The sequence below is a fragment of the Chanodichthys erythropterus genome, chromosome 19 (genome assembly GCF_024489055.1).
Source record: "Chanodichthys erythropterus isolate Z2021 chromosome 19, ASM2448905v1, whole genome shotgun sequence".
Lineage (NCBI taxonomy): Eukaryota > Metazoa > Chordata > Actinopteri > Cypriniformes > Xenocyprididae > Chanodichthys > Chanodichthys erythropterus.
Window position 1 is genome coordinate 34,511,448 of NC_090239.1, and position 13,227 is coordinate 34,524,674.

At 37.8% G+C, this 13,227-nt stretch overlaps 1 long non-coding RNA gene across 2 annotated transcripts; it reads right to left on the reverse strand.

The window, feature by feature from the left end:
* Positions 1-706: 706 nt before the first annotated feature.
* LOC137007958 (uncharacterized) lies at positions 707-5,417 on the reverse strand. Of its 2 annotated transcripts, XR_010892731.1 has the most exons (7): positions 3,952-5,417; positions 3,786-3,826; positions 3,228-3,287; positions 2,731-2,840; positions 2,554-2,632; positions 1,727-1,941; positions 708-1,201 (listed from the first exon to the last, which is right to left on the reverse strand). It is a non-coding gene; the product is annotated as an uncharacterized lncRNA (long non-coding RNA). The 2 variants fall into 2 exon arrangements; XR_010892732.1 differs by lacking the exon at positions 1,727-1,941 and having other exon boundaries at positions 707-1,201.
* Positions 5,418-13,227: the final 7,810 nt, after the last annotated feature.

The window sequence follows — 13,227 nt, forward strand, 5'->3', positions numbered from 1 at the left end:
TCATAATCAAATAGATGAATTTAAAACATAACTTAGGACTATTTAAACATATATATGAAACTTTATTTTCTTTAATGGCTACCAACACGTATTGTACAGTACAGAGAAATTTCATAAGCAAGAGCGGATCATGAGTCATGAATCGGATCAAGAATAATTTACTCTTAGACTAATTTACTATTTGACTTTTTTTTTAAAGTAACGCAATAGTTACTTTCCCTGGTAATTAGTTACTTTTCTAATGTTGTAACTCATTTACTAACTCCGTTACTATTTGTGAGAAGTAACTATAACTAATTACTTTTTTAAAGTAACGTGCCCAACACTTCTTGCAACAAAGAGAGAAGGTATTGACAAGACTCATTGAGCAGGCCTACACAGCAAATTTGAAAGTGTTGAATTCACACTCACAGTGTCAAAATTAACACTTTTTCGGGGTTTATATAGGTCCACACTAAATAGAGTTAAACTAACACTTTAAATAGAGTTACAACAACACTAAGTGTTCATAATTAATACAATTATTTGTTTTTCCCCCTCATTTACACTGCTAGTGTTAAAACTACACTGCTAGCATTAAAACTAAACTAGATGCGTCAACACCAAGAGAGTTATTTCCACACTAATATTGTGTTCATACAAACCCTGATATGTAATCTGTATTCAGTTGAACTAAAAACAATGTTTGCATTAAATAACAGCCAATACGTTGTATCAGTTTGAACGTTTATTTTCAACAATGACACGTCTTAGACATAACAGTTCAAACAAATTCATCATCAAATTCACCCATGTGAACTCTGCAGGTCAAAAGACCTGTAAAACTTCAAAATGTAAGCGGTTAAACATACTCTCTACTTCCAATATCTGTACTTTGACATTTTTTTTCGGCGCATCATGTATTTAATTTTGTCAATGCTTCCCATGCAATTCCTTTACATTGGGAGACTCACTGGTAAGACCAACATCAGTGTTGTTGAGTGTAGCAGGAAGATAAAGATAAAAGGACCTACATAGCATGTAGAAACAGTAGACTTAAAGTTCGATAGCACTCAAGGAGCTGGTTCCTTCAGAAGAGATGAGGTGCTTCAACCACTAAGAATTTGTCAGTCCTGCCCTTGATCCTTCTCAGTACCAGTAGGAATGGCTGGTGATCCTCCCTCTGACAGAGATGGCCTTAAATACTGGTGCAGGTGAAGGACTGTAAACAGCAAAAACAAAAATTAAATTAAACGAGACAGAAATAAAATATTTGCAAAGATGAATACATAAAACTCAGTACTAATATTGTTTGATGAGAATTGTGCTTTAAGGGATAGTTCACCCAAAATAATGTTGTTCCACTCCCGTAAGACTTTTATTCATCTTTTAAATACAAGTGAAAATACTGAAGGATTTGTCCACCCACAGAGTCCACACAGCTACCACTTTGATGCTTCAAAAAGTTCATAAAGGGATTGTAAAACTAATCCATATGAAGTTTAGCACTTTAGTCTAAATTTTCTGAAGAGACACAGCCACCTTATATGATGAAGAGTCAAGTCAAGTCAAGTCAGCTTTGTCAATTCTTCCACATATACAGTACATACATACAGAGAATCAAAATTTTGTTACTCTCAGACCCGCGGTGCATACAGATAACACTAACAGTAGAGCTTAATAATCTGGATCAATATAAAATATAAGATATAACTATACAATAAGAGGATGTAGAAGGTGGAAGGACCTGGGGATGTGGGATCTGAGGGGGGGTTCATAGTTCAGTGGTGCCTGGGGCAGAGTTCAGCTTCCTGACAGCCTGATGGATGAAGCTGTCCTTCAATCTGCTGGTCCTGGCCTGGAGACTCCGCAGTCTCCTCCCTGATGGCAGCAGACTGAAGAAGCTGTGTTACGGGTGGGTGGGATCACTTGCGATGCAGAGGGCTTTGCGAGTGAGACCCACTCAAAGTGAAGAGAATGATTTTAGGTTATTATTCACATTAATCAGCACAAATAGTTCTTGTGGAAGCTCAAACGATGCTGCATAACACTGAGAATAAACTCATGCGTAAATTCCTGTTTACCATATCTGATCCGTTTGTGTTTATAAATGTTTATATGTAAATAAAAAGAAAGTTAAATGTTCACATAATGCAAGTCTCTTCAGAAAATACGGAACAACTTAATTCATTTGGATTAGATTTATGATCTCTTTATGAACTTTTTGAAGCGTCACAGAGGTATATACTGTCAATGAATCAACAAATCAGATTTCATTAAAATAACTACATTTGTGTTTTGAAGATGATCAAATGTCTTAAAGGTTAGGAATGTCATGAGGGGGAGTACAAATTACATTTCAGTAAATTAACCCCTTAATAAAAATTTAAAAAGCTGCACTCCACAGATTATGTCCTTATTGAACACCTGATTCAGATCATCAGCTCATTTGCAGGAGTTCCATGAATTGAATTGTGGGTCCCCAGGACCACGACTGAAATTATGGTTGTAAATCCCATAAAGCAGTGGTTTTCAAAGTTCACAATGACATTGCAACAGTATTGCAAGTTTTACCTTATGGAAGTGCACAAGTCTGTCTTATCGTAGTCTTCTTTCCCATCACTGGATTATTTTTCAGGGCGTCATGGACAATCTGATTAAACACGACAACATTACGGGTTACAACTTGAGACTAGTAAAATGGAAGGTAATTATTACAGACAAATTAATTGTGAAAAACAACATGCATACCTGTCATCACATCTATGCTAAATCTGTCACTGGCCTTTGCTGGTTTTGCGCTGCTGATGGTCAGAAAAAGAATGAGTACATGTGCTGGAGGCTGAGGATCTTGTGTGTGACTAAGAGAAAAGCAAAACAATTTAATGTTTCACGTGTTTTAAATCATACAGGGCTAAAGATAAGACATTTACACTATATTATGGAGAACTTAAAAGAATACCTGAAGTGTTAAAACATTAAAGTATTAATATTTACCATTCAATTTACATTTGTACGTTTCACAATACATAGTTTCAAATACCATCAGGATTACCACCAGGCATCTTGTTTAAATTGATGACTTCAATGTGTGTCCTCTACAACATCAGTGCGCAAAAAAAAAAAAAAAAAAAAAAAAAGGACAGACAAACTCAAATAGCAAAGCTTGAAACAAGCCCTGTGGACCTTAAGCACAGATGCTATGTGACTGGCTTTAAATTAGTTATTGTCAAAGCCACAGCACTTACCTTCATTTAGAAAATCTTGGAATACACCATGATATTGAACTTTCCCCGGCATGACGACAGCTGTTGGTCAAGAAAAATGCAAATAGTTCATTTTAAATAAAGTCCAGCGAACAGATGCAGTCAGAAGCTCAATTTGTCATCTCACAAATTATATATTAAAGAAAGATAGCAAATTACTAAAGTAAAAAACGTTTGCAAATGAAGCGCACGGGTTAGACATCACTGGTTCTGGAACGGGTCTTTTCACAAGTGGCCAGAAATATGACGTAACCGCGACGCGGTTTCACTAGAATTCGAGCGCGGGGTGCAGATTCGCGCCTAACGATGCTGCACTTACACGGGCCGAGACTGTGGAAAATAACGCACGGCGGTCCTAAAATATGAGACAAAGTGCATATTGCCTAAATTTGCCAGCACAAACAACTAACGTTAGAGCCCCAGGAGAGAAATAAATGCTGCGTTTTTTATGTTCATTTGTTTCAAGCATTGAACAGTTACATGAATCACAGAAAATATCGTCGTCAAATGCGCAAATTAATCAGCATTAAATAGTCTTACCTTAGTTTGCAAACTGGCCCCGTGGCTCGTGTCGGTGCGGTCTGGCATGCAATCAAATCAGAAATAATGGTAGCACTCAAACAATGTTGTGGAACTTAGAAATGTTGAGAAATATAAAATAAATATGAAAATGGATAGAATTAAGTGGTAAAAGAATATATTATACCTATTTGAGCACTATCCGCTCATCGTGCTCATCCGCCATTAATCCAAACGGAAATAATGTGCAACGACCGGAAATAGGATCAACTCATCACCAGTCAATCAACTCGCTGAAATAACACTGACTCTGAACCATAGACTGTAAAAAAATGAACGCTGGTTTACACTGTAAGTGTTGATGTCCTTCAAATCAACACCAGAATCAACACTTTTCAACACTGGAAAATTAACACCATAAAAATAACTCTAAACAACACTGGAAATTTTGCTGTGTAGAGTAACACCTTTAGTGTGTAAACAATTTAAAAACTATAAGATTAAAATGTTTGGTAAGATCTCTGACATGTAAATGTGACAGGGGCAACTAAGGTATTTATAGTTTGGTGGCAATAAAGCCAATAATCAAAAGTAGCCGACTACGCCACCTGGATTTATTGTTGAGACCCAGGACTCAATCTAACCCCAATTATGATCACTTTTTTTCCACAGGGGACTGGACAATCACCACATTGACACTCCAGAAGTATACTGAATTACAAGGATTTTATTCTCATAAAATTGAAACTTTATAAAATGTTATGAATGAGGAGAATGCAAGATATTCAGTCTATAAACAAATGTAGCGGAGGAGTTATCTTTGGATGAATGCAGCAAGAAGTTCTTGGTCTCTAGGAACAGTCTGGTTTGTCTTCAAGTCCGAGCAACGGTCTTATTTTAGTCCCACGGTGGCAAGGGCCTCCACTGAAGCTAGCCAGCAGTACTGGAAAAACATAAGAAACAACTGCCAGTATCTCCAATCCAATACAAGCAATCCAGCAACCCAGTTACTACTCACACTCGTGCACACAATCACCAACCACTACGCAATACATCACAACCCAGTATCACAGCACAAATAATAAAAAAATAAATATAAAAATTAGTGACTATTGGCTGGCACACTGGCACTGGTTATCTCAGTCTTTAATAACTTTTAAGATAAATAAGAATGAACCCCAGAGTCTTTATCCAGCAATCGCATTAAATTCAGCAGTTATTGGTATGGTACTCACAATATGACTGTGTAGCGATTTACACTACCCAGCCCCAATGATTTCCAGCGTTGGGAATAAAATACTCGGCGTCGCCGTCGTGTTCCTGCACCTCGACCCGCTCGTGCTGTCTGCACCGTCGTGAATGAAGTTAATCTGCGTCACCGTCGTGTTCACTACACCTCAAAGCACTCGCGCTCTCTGCACCGTCGTGTTCAGAGTAAATCTGCGTCACCGTCGTATTCACTGCACCTCAAGCACTCGCGCTCTCTGCACCGTCGTGAATGAAGTTAATCCGTGTCACCGTCGTATTCACTGCACCTCAAGCACTCGCGCTCTCTGCACCGTCGTGAATGAAGTTAATCCGTGTCACCGTCGTATTCACTGCACCTCAAGCACTCGCATGCTCCTCTCACGCCAGCGCCTGCGCACCACTGTTCTACCGACAGACGGCAACTTCCGATATCCCAGCACGTGACGGAATGTCTTCCAATAGGGCACACTCTCAGTCTCCACAGTGTGCTCTTAAAGGGCAACAGTCTCCACCATTTCCTTAATCAGCCAACCACGCTGGCATACGGATTAATCAAAAGTTTGTCAGAGAGAGCAAAATATGGCAATACACAGACACTAATAAAAATAATAAAAGTACATAGATCATAATACATTCATAAAAAAACATTTAAATAATACTTTAGTCCCATAACATAAACTTACAAATAGGTAATGCAATAGAAAAAGAGAGTAAAAGTCTTAAAGGGCACCTATTATGCCCCTTTTTACAAGATGTAATATTGGTCTTGGGTGTCCCCAGAATGTATTTGTGAAGTTTCAGCACAAAATACCCCACAGTTAATTTATTATGACCATTTGAAAATGTCATTTTTGGGGCCTGTTTTAAAAAGAGCTGTTTTGGTGTGTACCACCTTAAAAATGAGCTGCATATCCCCGCCCTGCCTTTGGATGAGAGCGTAACTTGCATACCTATGGCAATAAACAGTCGGTGAAGCAGAATGGCTGAGAGTGAGAGACCCGCTGTTTTGTATGGCATTCAGCCGTACATGTTTGAACCGGAATCAGACCCAGATGATGAAGAGACTCCGGCAGAAGAAACACAATTGAGAATGGAGCAGGACGTCTTTGAATGGTTATTTGATACATTTATGTACTTATAGAGTTTTAATCGCGTCCCCTTTGCAATTATGGATGTGCAACACACACACACACACACTGTGATAACGTTCGCGCAATTTTTTGAAACTACAAACACAAATACTGTGATAACGTTTGCTAAGTACGTCAGATACACACTATACAAACAAGGTTTAAATTATACGAAATTCTACGACGACGACAACAACTTTAGACGCATTTGTTATTGAATTGGCTGACATCGACTGAAATGACTATTTGCTCAAAAAACATTAAATACACTTACTTCTTCTGGAGGTGACGTTGGATCGCGAACATTAGGCAACGATCCACACTTGAGGATTAACTTTGAAGCAAGACGTGCTTTGAATTGACCCTCGTTCTCAAAACAGTCAGTCAAAACATGATTCGCGCAAACATAAACGTATTTTGGAATTTTGAGTGGCGCCTTTCCTTCGTAAATAAAATCCATCCGCTGCGTTTTCAGTGGCTCTGATGTCGGAAGTAAGTGAAAACTACTATGTTCATTATTACATCCCACAACAGAACACTTATGTTTCTTAGGAGACATTACCGGCTGTCGTTGAAACAATGGAGGATGGTTGACAGATCACCGACGGCGGGGTCTATGCCAAAACCAGATTGTCAATCAAACCACGTGGGTGGGGCTTAGCGCAATTCTACGTCACAGTGAGAGCAATCTTAGAGCAGGGCGTTCTGAGACAGTGCTTATGAATTAATGAGATTGTAAAAAAACCACTGGGTGGATTTTTCTCATTCTAGGGTGGTTTTGCTCACACACTGCTAACACACATTTATGGTCAAACACCATGTAAAAGTGAATTTTGCATAATAGGTGCCCTTTAACTCTGGCTAATAAAACAAATGTAATATCTTCAGTAGGTGTCAGAAATGAGGTGTCATTTTTGGGGAGGGGTCTCCCAGCTTGTCAGTGTCAGGGGAGCCAGGAAGGATGAAAGGAAGGAAGGAAGATTTAGCTTTTATCCCTCAATAATAAACCATAAGAGGTGTTATATCCATCCTGACTCACTTTTAATAGTTTGACACATTGCAAACCAATCACATCCGCAGACAGAGTAGGACCGGCCCACAGCAATACTGGAAACAAACTCATTTTAAGTTTAGCAAATGGACTGCATGCATCTCAAATTTCTATTTCTTTTACATTTAAAAGAGTTTGCATCACTAAATGATTGTAAGGGTATTTTAAAGGATCTAGTTCCTGAGTCATTTGATTGTAATTGTTTTTAAATGATTGTGTTTTTCTGCATATGTAAATTATTGTATTTGCTACATGTTCAACTAAATGTGCTGCCTGTCTTAACCCTCTTGTAAAAGAGATTTTAAATCTCAAGAGTTTTATTTCATGGTTAAATAAATTTTTAATAATAATAATAATAATAATAATGATTTCAATTTATTTTAGCTTATTACATAAAGTTACTATTTCAACTGCTTTACTTAACACCGATTCTATTTAATACCATTTCATATAAAACCCATTCATATGTTTAATTTATCATCATACTTTTAATTCATAAAATTGATATTTCAACTGCATTATTTAACATCAGTACTTTTATAAGTACTACTTCTTTTACGTTTAAAAGCGTCTGTATCTCTATGATTTTAAGGGTCTTTTAAAGGATCTAGTATCTGAGTCATTTGATTGTAATTGTTTTTGAGTGATTTTGTGTATTTCTGTAAATTATTGTATTTTGCTATATGTTCAACTAAATGTGCTGCCTGTCTTGGCCCTCTTGTAAAATAGATTTTAAATTAGTTTTATTTCCTTTTTTAAATCAAGTTTTATTTTAAATAAAAGGTTTAATAATAATAATTTCAGTTTATTTAATCTTATTTCATATAAACACTATTTCATATTTTATTATTCCTTTATTTAACTAGGAGAAGTCATATTGAGACTATAGTCTCTTTTTCAATGCTTTCTTTAATACTGTTTCATATAAACACTTTCATATGATTCATTTAACAACAGCGCTTCTTATTTATTAATCTTGTTTGTATGGTTTCATTCATAGACATTATGGTTGGATGCTGCACATTCTGACAAAAAACACTCAAAACAGTAAACCATCAAATTCCCACCGCCTGTATAAACATTCCCACACCATTTCACACTCAGTGCAATCGTCAAATTACCCACCACACCTGTATAAACACCCCAACACCATTCCACTTCATGAACATAAAAACATATGATGCTCATAAACACAATCCAGAAAGAGATGGTAACACATCCTGTCATAAACACAGTCTGGAAACAGAAGGGCACAAGATCACACCTGTCATGTCATCAATCAATTTTGACACAAGGTCCCAGGTAATACTATTAATATGCGACCCTTAGTTGGTGTGGTCCCTGGAAGGAGATATATTTCACAGTCATAAGAACGGTGAGGTGGTAGTTGGGAAGCATGAACCTTGCTAAAGGCTATGGCCAGATCTTGATATTCATTGGGTAGATTGAGGAGTGATGAAGTTTCAGTGGACTCGGCTGGCTCTGCGGCTTGGATAGTTCTGACAGGTAAGGTTGGTGAATATGACAGACATCTTTCTTGACAGAGTTCATTCCAGTGTGTAATCTGACCCTCTCTCCAGCAGATTTGTGGATTGTGTGTACATAGCCATGGCAGACCTAGGATGATAGATGAAGTGGAAGTGGGTAAGATATGGAACTGAATTGATTCTGTATGGAACAGACCGATCTGCATTGTAAGCAGCTGGGTGATGGCGTTAACATGTCCAGAGCCCAGTGGTTGACCATCTATCACTTCCACTGTGAGAGAAGAGCACTGGATTAATGGAATGAGATTTTGCTGAGCGTAACTTTGGGACATAAAGTTCCCCGCAGCCCCTGAATCCAGCAATGCAGATGTGGTACGCAGCAGTTCATTAGTTTGCAACGTGATGGGTACAGACACGCACATTTCTGAATTGTAGTATGGGTTAGAGTCACTCACCGAACGTGGATTTTCTGGACAAGTGTGCACAGGACAGTTGTTCCTTATGTGGCCTGGGTTACCGCAATACAGACATAAGCGGTGAGTCAGTTGGCGGCTTCGCTCCTCTTCGGATAGGTGATATGAATGAATCTGAATAGGCTTGGGATATTCTGGATCCATGGGAGGAGATGTGCGAGTGCTGCGTCGTTGGCTGGATTTACGTGAGCGTATGAGGTTATCAGTTTGAATGGTGAGTTCAATGAATTGGTCCAGGCTCTTGCCCTTGTCACGGCAGGCAAGCTCCGCTTGTTATTCATGTGATAATCCTCTGCGAAAACATACTTTCAGTGTGTCACTCACCCAGTTTGTTTGTGCTGCCAGTGTTCGGAAAGCCAACGCGTATTCAGCAGCAGTCTTGCACCCCTGAGTTAACTCCAAGCAATCACCAGCTCCCTTGCTGTCACTGGGATGATCAAACACCTCCTTAAATGTGTGCATGAAATACTCAAACAAAGGGAAAGCAGCCCCATCATCACTCCATACAGCAGTAATCCATTCAAGCACTCTTCTAGTGAGCAGTGAACAAACAAAAGCGATCTTACCAGTCTCAGTGGTGTACATGGCAGGCTGTCGGCTGAGATACAGAGAGCACTGAAGGATAAAGCCTTTACACTTGGTGGGATCGCCGTTGAATTTCTCTGGCAGTGAGAGGCACGGATTCCCTGGGTGCAGGAGAAGCGGGTGTTTGAAGACCTTGCAGCGCTTTCACCAGTTTCTCAGTAAGTGTCGTGAGACGGTTGAGCTGATGGTGATGTCAAGCTAGTTGACTGGCTTGGGCTGACATGGTTGCACACAGGTGAGAGAAAGCAGCTGGATCTTGTGCTGGCAAAGTCTTCTGTAATGATTTGTCACAAAGGCTGGGATCCATTTGCATGCTTTATTGATAAGAGCGTAGTCAAACAGGCAAGGTCAAACAAGAACAAACAGGTATAGCAAGGGACAGGCAGGATCATGGTCAACAAACAGGCAAGGGTCAGGACAGGCAGATATCACTCACAGAACAGCAGACAAAGCACAGGTCGGGGTAGGTGGCAGAGGATCATAAACAATAGACAGCAGTATCAGAAACAGACAATCAGACAGGGTAACAATGCTCAGAAATGTACACTGTGGGAATACAAGGCTTCGCAAAGGTGAAGTGAGCATGAGAGTCTCTTATAGTCTGGGTAATTGGCAACGGCTGGTGGTGTGATTGGTCCAAGGCACGGGTTATGGGTAATGTAGTGTGTTAGTGTGTGTGTGTGTGTTAGTATTCCGGAAAGAGGGCTCCCTCCGATGGTCGGTGGAGGGGATCACGGAGTTCGTCTCTGTGACAGATGTAGGTCTGTAACTAGTGCATAATGAAGGATCTTTATTTGGTTTAAGTAAGACAGAGATTAGTGCTGTGTTCATATGCTGTGGGATAGATGAGCTGTTTTTAATTTCTGCTGACATATCTAGAAACTGTGGTGAAATAGTTGACCAGAAGTGTTTGTAAAATTCTGAGGGGACCATCTATTGTTTGGTATGCAAAGAGAGCTTTCTTGTATTCATCATCTGTTATTGTTTTTTCTGGAAGTTTAGTTGGGAGAGTGTTATGTTAAGAAAAAAGGTACCAATTTCTTTGTCATTGCGTTTTTTATCGTTATTGTACAGATTTTTGTAAAATAACTGAAACATTGAGTTTATATCTTGTGGGTTATGAATAATTTTGTTCTCATTATTTTTTAAATGTATAAGAGTTTTTTCTTTATTACATTTAAGCAAATTTGCTAGGTATTTTCCTGATTTGTCTTTATATTCAAAATGTATATATCGTAGGCGTTGTTTTTGAAATTCTATTTTTTTATTTATAATACCTTCAAGTTTATTCTTTATTCGATTTATCTCATTTAATATTTGTTCATTGGGGTTTTGTGAGTAAGTTTGGTGTAATATTTTTATTTTGTCCTCCATGTTTTTTTCCAATTTTTGTTCTTTCTTATGTTTAAATGTAGAGTATGATATAATCTTTCCTCTCATTATTGCTTTGGCTGTCTCCCAAAGTGTTGTGGCAGATATGTCAGGGGTGTTGTTTATTTTAATGAAGGATGCCCACTCTCTTTTAAAATATTAATTCAATTCTTGATCTTGGATATGTTCATATGCCATCTGTGTGTGGTCTTTACGCTTCCATTATTGTTAAAAGTGAGAGTAATTGGTGCATGATATGAAATGATAATGGGTTCAATTGTTATGTTTGATGTATCTGACATAATGGAATTACTTGTTAAGAAAAAATATATGCGGGAATGTGATTTATGTACTGGTGAAAAATATGTATATCTCTTATTGTGGTGTTTTTCTGTCTCCAGCTATCACCAATGCCAAAGTCTATCATATATTGTTTTATAGTTTCTGTGGAGTGCCAGGTTTTCATCTGACTTGAGGAATTAGATTTGTCTAATATTGGTTTAATGACTGTATTGAAGTCACCCCCAATGATTACAGCTGATAAGTCAGATAATTCTGAGAAAAAAAATGTGGAATAAATTTTCATCATCAATGTCTGAACCATAAATGTTGACAATAGTAATATTTTTTATTGTTAATGGTTGAATTAATAATGATATATCTGCCCTCCATGTCAGCTATTGTTTTATTTATGGTAAAAGTTGATTTTTTTTTTTTTTTTTTTAATATTAGGGTGGCTACCCCTCTCTTCTTTGAGCTATAAGAGGGGAAAAAGATATGTGGGAATTGTGAAATTTGAAGTTTCATGTCTTCAGATTCTAGTAGGTGGGTTTCTTGCAACAGACATATGTCCACATTTAATTTTTTTAAGTGATTTAATATTTTGGATCTTTTGATCTGTGAATTAATGCCCCGCACATTCCAGCTAACAAATTTCATTCTCTTTTTTTTTCTTTTAGGCTAGATGGTAGGCTATTGTACATTATTAACGTGCTACTGTCTTGTAGATTTTTCAGACATTTTTGCATATTTCCTGTATGTTGTATGTTCAGTAAAAGGTGATATGACATCATATAACATTTAACACATAACAAACATATTTTAGAAAGCAAAGACTGTGTGATCTCGCATTGCCTGATGTTAAGATCAAGTGGTGTCAAAGTCTCTGTAGAATTGACCAATGTATAATTTGTCGATGTTAAGATTTATTCGTTTTCCTTCTGTTCGATGCTGTTTCATAATTGGAATCATTTTTTTTCGTCGTTCTTGAATTTCTTTTGGGAACTGATCATTCAGTCCGAAATTGGTTCCTTGTAGTTCTCTAGCTTTGCTCTTCAGAAGTTCTTTATGTTTATAATGTCCAAATTTTGCTACAATAGCTCTGGGTCGTTTATCAGTCTGCCTTGGTCCAATTCAGTGAAAGCGAAGGAAGGTGATTGTATTTACAGTTGCCATGGGAAGTTTCAGAGGAGTGCATAAATTCTTTAATGACTTCTTCAGGATTATCTTGTGCTGCTTCAGGTATACCTGAGATTATTAAATTATCATGCATACTTCGGCATTGGAGGTCAAGGATGGTTTCTTTCATTTGTTTGTTATTTGAAGTGAGATTATCAACTTGTGTTGTGAGTGTTTTAATCTTTTCCCGCAGTTCGCTGTACTCTTTTTTTAAATGAGTCTAACTGAAGGTGCGTTCCATTCGACCGTAAGTGGACTGCGAAGTGGACTTCACAGGGTATTTCGCCATCTTAAGTGAGATTCCATTCCGAAGAGAGTGAACATGTTCAGTTCGAAGGGCACTGCGAACGGCATAGGGAATAAGGGAACATCGATACATCACTTCACAGGAAGTAGAGAGGTAAAATTACCCATCTGTCATTATGAACCACGTTGAAAGTTTAACAGCTCTCTGGTTTTGAGTATTCATACATTTTATACGAACGAAGGTATGAATGGTTATGGCGATGAGTGTTACATTTATATATTTTATTGTATGAATAGACATGACAAAGTGTTGAAAAGCAGCTGAGGCTCTATCATTTATTTTATTTTATTTTTATTTTATTAAAATATCTATTTATTTATGTTATCAATCTGCGCGACACTGTCGTTGACTTT